We start from the raw sequence: 14902 nt of genomic DNA on the forward strand, positions 1-14902 counted from the left end.
TCCTGCAGAAGTGGTAGCTGCAAATACAGTGAAGGAGTTTAAGCATGCATGGGATAGGCATAAGGCTATCCTTCATATAAGATAGGGCCAGGGACTATTCATAGGATTCAGATATTGATTGGGCAGATTGGGCAGACTAGATGGGCCAAATGGTTCTTATCTGCTCACACATTCTATGTTTCTATGTTTCTATGGTCATATATTCCTCTAACAGTGGGAGTGGAAGGGATGATTAAACAGAAACTGAGCCTAGTTGCTGTATACAGTGCAGCATTGCTTTAACAAATGTACATTAAAAGACAATCTTATCTCAAATGTGAGAAATATGCAACATAACACTTTTGGGTTTATATACTAAAGCTTGAGTGCTCAAAATTAGTCACATTTCTGTATAGAAACCAATCAGCTTCTAACTTCAGTTTGTTCAATTAAGCTTTGGCAATAAAACCTGGAAGCTGATTTGTTTCTATGCAGAAATGTGACAAATTTTGCCTTCTCCAGTTTTAGTTCAAAAACCCGTAAGGGTTCATTCACACTAGTGGTTGTAGGGATGTAAACCATGGCTCAACTGCAAGTGCTCCCCCTTTAGCTGCAGAGACAGTAGCGGGGGTGATGCATTGTGTGGGCACTACTGCCCCCTGTATCATATATGGAAGAAAGGAAAGTGGATTGCACACAGTGCCCCCATCACAGCCAGGATTACATACAGTGCCCCGTATCACAGCCAGGATCACATACAGTGCCCCGTATCACAGCCAGGATTGCCAGAATTACATGCAGTGCCCCATCACAGCCAGTATTAGATACAGTGCCCCCATCACAGCCAGGATTCAATGCAATGCCCCATCACAGCCAGGATTAGATACAGTGCCCCCATCACAGCCAGGATTACATACAGTGCCTCCATCACAGCCAGGATTACATACAGTGACCCCATCACAGCCAGGATTACATACAGTGCTCCCATCACAGCCAGGATTACATTCAGTGCCCCCATCATCGGAAGTGACGAAACGCGTCAGTTCGGACCGCATAGCGTCATTACGTTACGTGGGTGGAATGCAAGCCGGAAGTTAGCTCGCCACTCTGCGAGGAGGACGCGCAGCCCGCACCGCTGACTATCAGTGATTTGTCATTTTATCTGCAATTGAACCCGATATATGGGAAATAAACTTTCTTAATCCTAAAACTACTACACTATTTGGAGCCTTTTTTCTCCTTTTCCTACCACACTTGGTCATTTACCCCAGAGCCTAAAGTAGCAGTTACCAGCCCATAGGACCATAAAGGGGAAAACAATTCAGCCCAGGGGGCTATTAAGCTTGAATGGTTCTAATGCCATATGGCATATAGGACCCACTAGATCCGGTAAGTGATCCAATCTATTCACTCACTCGAGGCAAGGAGTCGATGATATGGCCAATCACGTCTGAGCACCTGCACCTTCGATTTTAGTTTGAAGACTCACATTCACTGAGGACTTTATTAATATTTGAGCACTACAGTCACTGTTTACTCTGGACTATTTATATTTATATTACAATATTTTTGATTATATTCATTTTTAACATTTCTTATTTCTACTTTTATACACTTTTTATATTTTTTATACATCATTCACCAAGCCGCTTATGCACATTGTGGCACCTATTTAATTATTTATTGGGAGTTTTGATGATTTACCATTATTATTTACATTTGTTTACCTGATATTAATTTATACCACTATTTATTGATTGATTATTTATACATACCACAGAGGTTGGCATAGATATTGCTATCCGTTAGTTATTTAATTAGCAAGCGCTGTATTTGGCCTTTTCCATAAGACCATTCATTGTTTAGTGCCCCCAGCATGCTCTCATTTTTCAGATTGGAATATTCTGCCAGATCTGAATGCAAAGTGCCCACAATAACTATTCAGTACTGCATCACCTCTTGCTTTGAAATACTGCCGTTGTCCCAAATGGAGAGGATTCACTTCCTGACTTTAGAAACCTCTCCTTGAATATGGCACCAAACTCCTCCCATTCACGTAATTTCCAGCCGGGAAATAGTGTGGCATTTCGGTATTAGGCAACATCCATGGACTGCTGGGATACATGATGCCGATATCCCAGATGTCCATGGGAAGCACATAATGACGTAATCGCCTATCGGAGGGAGCTGGAAGGGCTCCAGAAGATACTTAAATAAAGGTATTTAGAAGAAAAAAAATAATAAGTTGCCATTTTACAATAAAATGGGGATGAGCATTTGATTTACTGTAATAAATGAGTGGAACTCTGCTTTAAATAGTGTTGATCTAAATTGGTGTTAGAGTGTGGATACCTGCAGGGGGTGTTATCTCAACAACACATATATTGTACCTACGTTCTACACCCTACCCAAGGTGCACAAAAACAAAGAATGCCCACCAGGGAATACTATAATTTATGTTAGGGGGAGCCTAAAAGATAGAAAGGGCAGGTTTTTGAATGAAAAACTACAACCCATTGTGAAACATTTAAAATCATATGCAAAAGATATTGGAGATGCCCGGAAGTAATTGGTATGCATGGCAATACATGATGCTTGGTGGTTAGTTGACATAGACGGGGAATCTTTATACACAATAACTTTTTGGATTGAAAAATTTTCAAGGAGGATGGGAGACTTGGTACAGGTATGTATAGAAACCCCACAGCGGGCAATGACCTCCCCCATGCCACAAGCTACCATCTACCAATACAAATATAATTAATTCTGTGGATCAGTTCCTACGGATTAGAAGGAATTGCCCAAAATGGATAGCTTTGAAGCAGAAGTCAAGGATCCATCTGATTAATTCAGAGCATGCAGTTATTCCCACAAGCATATTCAAAGGGTTTACGACAAGCATTACATGCAAATAGAACTGACCTACTGAAGAATGGGGGTGTTGGAACTACAAGTCAAGAAAAACAACCAACAACATTTATTAGGGGATTTAGTACTGGTCAAATAATTGGGATTTCACGCTGCTTACCTATTTTCTTTACATGCAAGAAATGCAGGAATTGTGCTTATGGAAATAGTGACCTGGGACGCATGAAGCATTCAGCGGCAAAAAGTGGTTTTGTCCAAATATTATAGTGGGAAGGGCTTAATTTAAAAATGCTAATATCCTGGCTTTTGTTTTGATCCACTGGCTTCATTGACAGAAAGAATGCAGATCAGAAAAGTCAAAGTCCTTTTTAAAATATTTGTTCCCTCAAAGCAATGAAGCCAGAAGGACAGCATGACAACTAGACAACATCTGCTTTAAGAAGGTGGTCAAAGATGTCCATTTCTGTGTTTTACGCATTACAAAATTGTTTTATTATATTTAGTATTCTGTAATGTATTAAAATATATTTAGGGCTATTCAGTAAACTACTAAAAAGATGGCATGAAAACAGCAGCAAATCAATAGAAACCAGTCAAAAATCATGTATAAGTAGTCTAACTATAATAGTAAAATTTGCTTTGGATTACTGTACTGTACTGACATCATGAGTGTTTTTTTACATTTCCCTATTAGGTAGGCTTACATTTTCTGGTTGTTAACCAAAATACGATACCTTGAACTCTGTTCCCACCTATGCATGTGCCACAGTACACCAGTGTTTTTCCATGTTAAGATGTGGTTCATTTAGAGAAGCCTATTCATTCAAGTCCTGCTCTACATGTGGCAATCACACAAACAAATTCAGAGGTTCTTTTTTTTTAAATCATGTTGCACCAAAACACATGGTACTTTGCTAACATGCATTTTTGCACATGATTTCTCATGCACTTTAGCAAGGTGAGTTGAGCTTGTCCTGCAAAAAAAGAAGCACATTAGTGTATGCTATGAAAACGCACACATTTTTGCTTGCATTCCTTCATTGCAACAGTGTGAATGGAGCCTTATTTAGCCAAATATAAAACAATTACTGTTTACACATTCATCTGTTGTGGTATGACTTAACACGTCATATTATCTTTAAAATGCAGGGAACAGATGGTAATAATCATCCCAATTCCAAGGTTGACATGTTTATTACAGTTTTGGATTTTCAACAAAGAACACAAACGTTGATCTTAATTTAGAGAAGAATGCTGCTATAAAAATATATAAATATTTTTTTTATTATGATTATGTCTTCATAACATAAAAGCACACAACCATTCTTGCAATAAACCTATCAAAATAAATGCATCTATGCCACTATTTATTAGTCAAAAGACTTGTAAATCCTAACTGAATTACATTTTGTTAACACTTTTTAATCTTTTGTTGCATCTCATTGCTGCTGATCTCCAGGAGCCTCTTGGCAGCCACTTTATGTCTACTCCAGCAATGGCTTCATTGCATTTCTCAGTGTAATTTTCATTATGGTGACAACAGTGGACCATTCCTGCATTGTATTTAAATGGCCACTTTTAATCTACGTTGATCAAAAACGAAGGGGTTTCCAGTCACTACTTACCAACCAGCCAGCAACCAGCCAAATTAACCTGTCTAACAGTATGCGTTAAAAACAGGGGTTTAGTTGCACACATTTGCAAATACATGCGTAAGCTGCAGGCCGTGCCAAGGCACCCTGATATCTGCAGTCCCTAACTCTACCTTTAAAGAGTCTCCACAATGGAAGCACATGCATTCTGATGAGATAGATGGAGGACAGGTGACTGGAGGGAGCCCACCCCTCCTTAAAGGCGCAGGGTCACACTGAACACCCAGCACATAGCACAATGGCAGCAAAGGTGTCAGTGCGTTGCCTGACCAATATAAACGTTATACGATATTGCAAAAATGGGCCACCTCCTCCACCTATAACTGGTCTTGATAGTAAGGAGCACTGGAAGGGCAAACGCAGATCAAAAACGAAGGGATTTTCAGTCACTACTTACCAACCAGCCAGCAACCAGCCAAATTAACCTGTCTAACAGTATGCGTTAAAAGCAGAGGTTTAGTTGCACACATTTGCAAATACTTGCGTAAGCTGCAGGCCGTGCCAAGGCACCCTGATATCTGCAGTCCCTAACTCTACCTTTAAAGAGTCTCACAGGGTGACAACACAGGAGCACAAATGGGTAGACATTGCTACCCTATAACAGGAATTACCTGCACAAGGATCTTCATGCCATTTAAATGAAAGCTGCAAATTTTAAAACAATAAAAATAACCTTTGAAAATGTTGACAATAAGGTTTTATTAGTTATATCAGTTTTAGAGATTGAGCTTATATATAATTTCAATTTTGTAAAAGCTCCGGGTGTAGAGACCATTTCCTGCTGCATATGTATTATTGTCGATTGACTGGAATCCATATCCCCATATACAGCTGCTTTTTATTATCAGGGTCCTGATTTAATATCTGTAAAAGAGTTTAGGAAATAGTGGCTAGATAATAAATAATAAGGCACCAATATAGGAAATTCTTACTTATCCTACAGCTATAGCAGAAACGGATCAGGGAGCCCAGATAAAATGCAATATCCAATCATATAGTGATCTGGTTTCACAAAAGTTCTAGGCACTTATCTCTAGATAAGGGAAACGAATATGGCTTCTTCTGATACACCCCTTATCTCTTCCACATTACACTATGTTCCTAAACTTTCTAAAACCTTCCAATATAACGTTTCCCATATGAATATAACATACTCTATGTAATCATTATTTTTTTAGTACTAAATGCCTTGTTAGTTATACATTTCTGGGCCATATACACCAAAAACACAAAGCACAATAAACCTGCAATCAAATAATAATTTAAAGTAGGCCTAGTAGGCCTAGTATCCACTGACATGAAAAGCTGTAACTGTGTGTATCCAATGTTTCAAGGCTTCCAATTCTTTGTCAAGTCAAGTTTGACTTGACCAAGAGGTAGAGGCCTCTAAATATTGTCACGGTAATATGGAACGCTTTGCTCAACCCGGAAGCGCTGTGCAGACATTCTGGTTCACCTCCTTGCCTGTGTCATTGTGCTATACAGACAGTACTGTGATTACAATGGCTTCTCATTTTCTCACTTCACATCTCTACTTCTTGCCACAGGAGAGTGAGGCAATGCAGGTGTTGTGGATGCACATAGATACAACTTTTCATGTGAGTGGATATTATTTTTATTCATGGTATTTTGATTTACTACTGATAAAGTCTGTGTTTACTTCCTTACCAGCTGCATAGATGTTGAACCTGTGTCTCTGAACTACATTTTAGCGATCTTTGTATGGACTATACAAGTGGTTTTAGCCCCTCTGTTCTTAACCTCTCCATTGTGTATGCTTGATGTTTTGTATTAAATCCTTGTATTAAATATACATCTATTTAGACATCCATTTATGTTTGTATTTGATTACAGGTAGCTTATTGCACAATGTGGTTGGTTTTTTGGTGTATATAATCTACCAGCTCTATCGGGTTCCCACAATAGCAAATACCTGTAGTAAAAATGTTTTTTCACTGGATGGTATTGAAGCTTTGGCGCCTTGGGATTGGTGTTCTTTTTTTTTTTCTTATTCACATTTCTTGGACCACATTACTACATTCCACTCCTGGATTCACAAGACACTTAAAGTTGAAACAGGTATTGATCATATATATATATATATATATATACTGTATAAGAGCTTCTCTAGTTCATAAATTAACAAAACAAAGGCAGAAAGTTTTGAAAATACATTAGTGTAATAGTGTAATGTATTTCTTGCATCCTGTTAGTTTAAAATATATCTAACCATTAGTTTATTTCTAATAGGAAACCTAATGATCTCCCATTAAAACCTTTTTCTTTTTTTTTCTTTTTTAGATTTCTCCATATCCTAGGTTGATCTTTAAAATCTCACACAGAGAAAACTTAACAATAGAAGTATTTCTTTCTTATGATTTATACTGTCAGTTTTCCATTTTATAATATTGACTATGATTTGGGGGGTATACTATATATATCATTTTATTTGCCATTTGGCATTACTTTTGTGATATATATAGACTTTTAGGACTGCTGCCATTTAAGTCCAGATGTATAAAGTTTGTTTTATTTTCCTTCCCTTTTCATTTTCCAAAAAGGAAGCAACCTTTAAACTTGATGCTGCATTGTAGTTATCTGGGAGTTTCTAGGTTTTTTTTTTTAAGTCCAGAGACTAGGAAAATAAATCAATTTAGGTTCTAACAGTTATATTGTGTTCGTATTCAAGGTAACACACAGCCTTGTTTTGATGGTTTAGTATTCTATTAAAACATTATGTTCAGTTAATATTCAGTTATTATTATACATCATTGCAATTATTTTTTTACTATTGCAACTGCTGCTATTGTATTAATATTACTGCTTTCGTTTTAAGAGGTGAATAGGCACTGCTAATTTTTTTAAAGGCTTACAAATGAACAATATTTGACAATATTTACTGCATCTTGGAATATACTATTATTATTATTATTATTACAGTATTATTATTTTACAGGATTTATATAGCGTCAATAGTTTGTGCTTTACCACATGAGGACAGATAGTGCAGTTTAAAAATAATCCAATAAAGGAGGAATTAGGGAGCCCTGATCATTAGAGCTTACAATCGAAAAGGGAGGGTCAAGTGATCCAATAGTAATATTCATGGGGGAAGAGCTGAGAAAATAAAAGAATAGTTGTTAGGTGGAGGCAGGATAGGCTTCTCTAAACAGAAGGGTTTTCAAGGATCACCAAAAAGTAGAGTAGGAGATTGTTGGACAGATTGGGGTAGGGAGTTCCAGAGTATAGGAGAGGCTTGAGAGAAGTCCTGGAGGTGAGCATGGGAGGAAGTGACAAGGGAGCTAGAGAGCAGGAGTTCTTGGAAGGAAAGAAGAGAATGATTTGGCTCATATTTTAGGACTGAGTTAGTAATATAGATGAAGGGAGAGTCGTGGATGGCTTTGTAAGTTATTGATATGCATAGAGAAAGGTCCCAAATGCTGCACACCTAGCAGAGCCATTAGTAAACAGGTGGAAGCAGCGTCCGCCAGCTTCATCTAAAACCACGCCCCCAATATGTTTTACCCTGCCCATGGGCTTAATCATGGAAGTGTAAATCTCCCGAGGCAGAGGAAATATATATTGCATCATCAGCTGCAGGAATAATTAGGCAACAAATGATGTAGAATGTGGTTTGGGAGAAACAAAAGACCAGGATAGGTGGAGTGGAGCACATAGTGCCCTTCAAAAATTGCCATGCGAGAGCAGGCTGTCACACATCATAGCTAATCCAAAATCACAATTAATTATTTAACATCAACCCGAACAAAAGAAAGAAAAAATGGGTTCAAGATTTGAGAAAGAGAATTAAAAACAAAAATGCGAAGGAAGTATGATGCAAACAAAATGACTTAAAGAAATCCTAACATTAAAAAAAAAAAAAAAAAAAAACTAAACTTCCAATATAGTATATAGAGGGTGATGATAAAAAAAGGGGAGTACTTGAAAAAAAATGGATGATAGGTTACTCTGACTATCTGCATCAAGTTGTATTATCTACCCCTGTAAACTTGGTCAATAAGTGTATGCATAACAGAATGAATCCCAGAGGAGCAATGAAAAGAAAAGTAAGTGAGTGGGAGGAAGGAAGGGGGGGAATAGAAGGGGAGGGGAGGGAAAGGAGGAAAGAGGGGAGAAGTCTGGCAGCACCATTTCTGATGGACTGAAGGGAGGAAAGTCTATTTAAAGGCAATGCAATGATGAGGGAGTTGCAGTAGTCAAGGAGAGAGATAACCAAGGCATGTACAAGAAGCTTGTGGTTTCATTTGGGTAAGAAGGGGCTTATTTTGGAGATGTTGTGCAGGTTGAGGTGGCAAGCTTTAGACTATGATTGGATGTGGGGCTGAAAGTAGAGTTTAGAGTCCAGGATTACACCTAACAACCTGGCATGCTGGGACAGGTTAATAGATGTGCTAATGATCTTGACAGGGAAGTCAGGGGAAGGGGCACATGGGGGAGGATATTTTATGAGCTTGGTTTTCGATAGATTGAGTTTAAGGAAGTGGTGCAACATCCAGACTGGTGTGTCTGTTAGTAAATTAGTGATTTGCGAGGAAAGTGAAGGAACTGAGGGGTAAAGAGATAGCTTTGGGTGTCATAAGCATCAGCTGACCCAACGAGGAGATGTAGATCAAGAATATGAGAGGTCCAATAACATAAACTTATATAACTTAAAAAACGTAATTGTATGTTTTTTGAGGAGTACGAGGTGGTCTTCTTTCCTCCCAAAGCTCTTCAAAGCCTTTGGCCTCCAGACCCTGATTTGGGAATAATGAAGAAAACGAGTTGTTTTCTCCTCTCTGAATTAACTTCTGGAGCCCCTCACTCTGCATTTAGGAGAACCCTGTGTCACTATTGCAAATTCATACACAGTGACAGGGCCTCACACTGTCACAACACATACATGAAAAGTTCTGAAAATTCTGGAAAGTTCTGAAATGTAGTGTGAGGTGTACACAATGAAGTATATTGTATATCAGGGAGTTCTTCACCAAATATTCTTCCTCCTTGTCTGGGATTCCCAGAGAACTACCTGCTAAGAATAGTTATTTGCATGATTGGACAGTGTTTAGCAGTTTGGACTCCACAACAGCTGTTCAGTGCCTATGGAATAAATAAATAAATACAGTATGTCTTTATACATATTATTTTGGAGATTGCCTTTTTAATTCACTGGTCACCAAACTAAGTTTTGCTTGTTCAGGTGTTCATCCAAACACTGGACATTTAGCCCTTTCAACATGAGCCAGTCATCATATGTGGACACCTTTGGGGCTGGTATGAATTTTAAGGGGTGACAAAACAATCAATAAAAAAGTGAAGGGTCCCACCAAGAATCCATACCAGGTCCTGATCTGAGCATCCATTCTGACTGGCAAGGAAAAGAGGGGAAGTGCATAACCATACAAGGCCACATGCCCTTAACATGGGGGGGGGCTTGGTAAGGTACTCACTCTCAGCAAAACACTCTGTTCCCATGTTAATGGGGAAAATAGCCTCTGGTATGAAACCCCATGCAGTTATTTTGTGCGATTCTCCTTAACATTCATATCATACATGAAGGTCCTAATATAAATTATTGGGGGAAGCCCATGCATGTTTTGTGTGGGGTCCTCATTTACCATTTATACTGGACCCCTATGATAAAGGCTTGGTATAGATGAAGGAAATCCCCTGTTGTTTGCTTACAAACAGAAGTAAAGCAGCCAAAGATGTCTAGTTCCAGCAATTTGAATGGCATTTTTTTTCTTTGTTTTGTAGTTTTGTAGTAGGTTGTATACATTTTACAGCTGCCCCTCTTTACTGGCAGGTTGAGGGCATCCCCCAAGCATGTTATTTAAAAGAATTTTGCATTTTTAATGTTTTATTTTTAATTTGAAACATTAGTAACGTGGCTACCACCCCCCCCCCCCCCCCCCGCCGCCAAATGGAGTTTTAACATTTTTTAAAATTTAGTTTGTGTTTCTTTGTTTGACAATCCCTTGTTTGTTAGCCTAGAAAATGGCTAGAACAAATTTTTAACATTCAGCTTCAATTGACTTGGAATATAATTTAAATTCTGCACCCACACATCTGTGATGTTTGTTGAACTTGCTTTGAACTGAGCCCAGGTATGTTTGTTCCATCCCTCGCCATTACCTATCACACACTGCTAGGGGCATAATTAGAGTTTGGATTACATGTTTACAGGAGTTTCTCCAGGTGCTTTAGTTTTTCCACAATCCAAAAAGAAACTGGTATGTTAATAGGATTCTAAGTTTTTATCCAGGAGTATTTTTTTGTGTTTATCTAATGTGCTAAAAATATTAGATGTTAAATACTGAGAATTTTGTAACACATTATCTCAATTGTTTTCTAGCATACCAAGCAACTTTGCACAACAAACCTATTGTTTCTATCTTTGCTTTCCATCACAAAGCAAATATTTTTACATTTTGCTGGACTGTGAATGCACTGTAGCTGCAGACAAGGATTTAGAACAAAGAAGGAACCTGCTCCACATGTCTGCATAATTCAATGTCTTCTGTCAATGTCTTCTGTCGGGAGCAATAAACAATGATTTATTTGCTTAATACATTTTTTTGTCCCCACAAAAGATGCAGGATTTTTTGAGTCCCTCCTGATTACTATACAAATAATACTGTCTCTTTGCAGCAAGGAGTACATGGAAGGGTGACGCATGTCAAACAAAACCAAAGAAAATTCCCAGTTCAACTTACTGACCAGCCTGCAACCAACTGAACTATCCTGTTTAACAGTATACATTTAAAATAGGGGTTTGGCTCATGCCTATCTTAAAGCTCCATACACTGGCTTTTTAATGACCTCTCCGCACTCCAATATGGGCCTTCTTTGGACTTTTACTCCTTAGCACCCCCCCCCCCCCCTCTACAAGATTCATCCAGTTGACCTCTCAATTATTCTTTCACGGCAGTTTCCTTCCTCTTCTTTTTTAATTTCCTCATTTCTTTTGCTCATTTGGTTATACTCGCTAACCTTTTTCTTCCACCACCAATGTTGTTTTCTTAAGTACAACTGTTGTTTTATTCTGTACAGGCGGTCATTTTACCCGTTGCTTTCCTATGTTTTGTACACTTAAAATCCAATAAAAAACACATGTGCAAATACATGCATAAGCTGCAGAGGCACTTCACAGTACCCCAGTATTATCTGTAGTCCCAACTCCAAACTTTGAGAGCCTCTATAGCAGTGTTTCTCAACTCCGGTCCTCAGGGCACACTAACAGGCCAGGTTTGCAAGAAAACTGAAATACATCACAGGTGATATCATTTGCTGCTCAGTGACTGCAGTATTCTATTCTGCATCTCCCCAACGTAATACTTAAAATCTGGCCTGTTAGTGTGCCCTGAGGACCGGAGTTGAGAAACACTGCTCTATAGTATGAGCAAGGGAGAGGGCAGGTGAGCCTTGAGGAAGCCAACCACTCCTTAACCACTTCAGCTCCGGAAGGTTTACCCCTTTCCTGACCAGGCCATTTTTTGTGATACAGCACTGCGTTACTTTAACTTACAATTGCTCAGTTATGCGACGCTGTACACAAATTAAATTTATGTTCCTTATTTCCCACAAAGAAGAGCTTTATTTGGGTGGTATTTGATCACCACTTATTATTTGCGCTATAAAAAAAAAAAGTCTGACAATTGTGGAAAAAAAACAATATTTTTTACTTTCTACTATAAAACTGGGTATGTTTTAAAAAAATTTAAAAAATCAAATTCCTTCTTCAGTTTAGGCTAACATGTATGGGAAAACAAGTAGCCAGTTGACTTCCAGACATCAAATAAAACACAATACCACTTTATTGGATAACTAAATGGCCACGGCCTTTATTTATTGGTTTAAATATTTGTCTTATTAACCATACATCAATTTTTATAATATATTTCTCACACAACATTAAATAAATAGTCCAAAAAACAACCCAGCTTGAAGCTTGGGTTATCTTAACCATTTATAACATTTCCATAAACTTGTCCCCCTTTTTGAAAAAAGGTGACCCACCACATAAATAAGGCCGTGACATTTCACTAGGAAGGGAGGGAGGGAGGTTCGCTCCACCACAGCTGACCCTCTGTGGCGACTGGCAGTTAAGCCTCTACGGAACTCCTTTTTATAGGGGTCCCTAAGGCTTCTAGAAATTGCTATGGCCATGTGACCTCAGTTTCAAGGGTCCCCACCTTGTCAGTTACAAGGCTCCCCTCAACCTCACTCTGCTTACCTTATGGGGGAACCTTGAAACCTTATTAGGCTGCTGCCTTCCCATGAGGAAAAACGGCTTAAGGGGGCCTTGAAACACCCTCCCCTTTTCCTTTACATGGAAAATCAAGCAGCCAATTGACTTCCAGAAATCAACTAAAACACAATACCACTTTATTGGATAACTAAATGGCCATGGCCTTTATTTATTGGTTTCAATATTTGTCTTATCAACCATACATCAATTTTTACAATATATTTCTCACACTACATAAATAAATTAATCCACACAACAGCTCAGCTTTTGAAGCTCGGGTTATCTTAACCATTCATAACTTTCCTATAAACTTGCCCATCAAGTCATTAGATTGCTGACAGCCTCCTGACTACCCTTGCCAGCCTGCAGCCATTCCAATTGATGTCTGGAAGTCTAAATGTCCAGGCCTATATCAGACAGATGAATACCCCTCCCCCCCCCCCCAATATAAACCTGGAATCCCTCCTTCTAAATTTTTAAACTGAAGCCTAAACTCAAGAATTTCTCAAGCATGTGATTATTACGCTTTCTAATTTTTTCAAAAACTTTACCAGAGCCATTTGCTACCATATCAAATGAGGAATAGTTTCAGAGAATACAATGACTGTGGAAGGTGACAGTGCCTTAAAACTTTGAATAACAAATGCAATTTAAAAATTAAATTTAGGGTCTTTATAGCTAAGGACTTTATTTCGTGGCAATGTTTATGTGGGAAATATTCGGTATGGAGTTAGTTGTCATCCTTGGTATGAAAAAGCTATGATGCTAAATAAGTAAATATGAAGTAAAATAGAACAAATTAAGAGTTCTAAATGTTTGCATATATGGTATGTAACAGTATCATGTTAATATTGAGGCTAAAATACCTGGATTTTGTTTGAACATTGTTCAGTGAACATTGGATAAGTTTGGATCCCAAATCTGAACCCTATTGAATTCAAATGAAATCAATTAGAGACAAACCTGTTAAATCATTATTAGCAATTTTCTTGGCAATTAGGCTAATAATTGTCCAACAAATGTCATTGGGGTTGAGTATTGGGGGGGGGAGGTGGGGAATGTGTTGAATTTATTTTAAATATTCAACTTGGCTATAAGTGATTTTAATAATGCTTAATGACAAATTCCTGTAAAAAAAAAAAACTGGCTGGGGTTGCTCTAAACCATAAAGTGTTGCACCTTAACAATGTTTACAACCTACTACTGCAGCACTGACATTTACAAAGAAAAAATAATGCTGTTCAAATGCAGGTAAATTACAGCTCCCTACCATTTGAATCCTTATGCCCACAAATTCCCCCACAAAGACACCTGATTTCTTACATATACACCTTACTCTCGGAGGGCTCCTCCTTTACCCAGGACTCAGCACGTATAGCCTGGGAAAAAGATCTCCAGATTTCCCTCTCTGATGATGAGTAGGAAACCATACATGAATATATATACACAAGGGCTCTCTTAATGTAGCTTTTCAGGAAAGTTGCTATAAAATTAAAACCCGTGGTATAGAACAGGGGTCTTTAAACTATGGCCCTCCAGTTGTTCAGGAAGTAAAATTCCCATCATGCCTAGTCATGTCTGTGAATGTCAGAGTTTTACAATGCCTCATGGAATGTGTAGTTCTGCAACAGCTGGAGGCCATAGTTTGAGGATCCCTGGTATAGAACCTCATCCTGCCTGCTCAAATTTTCCCCATCCATACTGGATACATGCTGGAGGTGCAGGAAAGCAAAAGATACTATGCTCCACTTCTGGTGGGACCGTGAGTCTCTTCAGCCGTTATGGCGGGAAGTCCATGCTGTCATTACACATGTTATAATGTATGCCCTAGATTATTCTCTGACACAATTTCTCTTACACCATACACACCTAACCAAAAAAGAATATGACAAATCATTGGCCATGCATATGGTGAATGTGGCAAGACACTGTGTTCCAGTACATTTGGAGATCTACATGCATCACAATGATCAGGGAATGGTTTGCCAGATTCTCTAAAATTGAGGAAATGGAAGAGCTTATATACATCTCCCAAGAGTGAATGCCACAATTTAGGAAACCCTGGGCATGCTGGACCCACTGTAAAATGACTGAACGCTTTCAGTCCTATGATTCTTAAATCTGCTTTGATAATTTATCAGCCGATGGA

Source organism: Pelophylax lessonae (genome assembly GCF_965119305.1).
Source record: "Pelophylax lessonae genome assembly, chromosome: 5".
Lineage (NCBI taxonomy): Eukaryota > Metazoa > Chordata > Amphibia > Anura > Ranidae > Pelophylax > Pelophylax lessonae.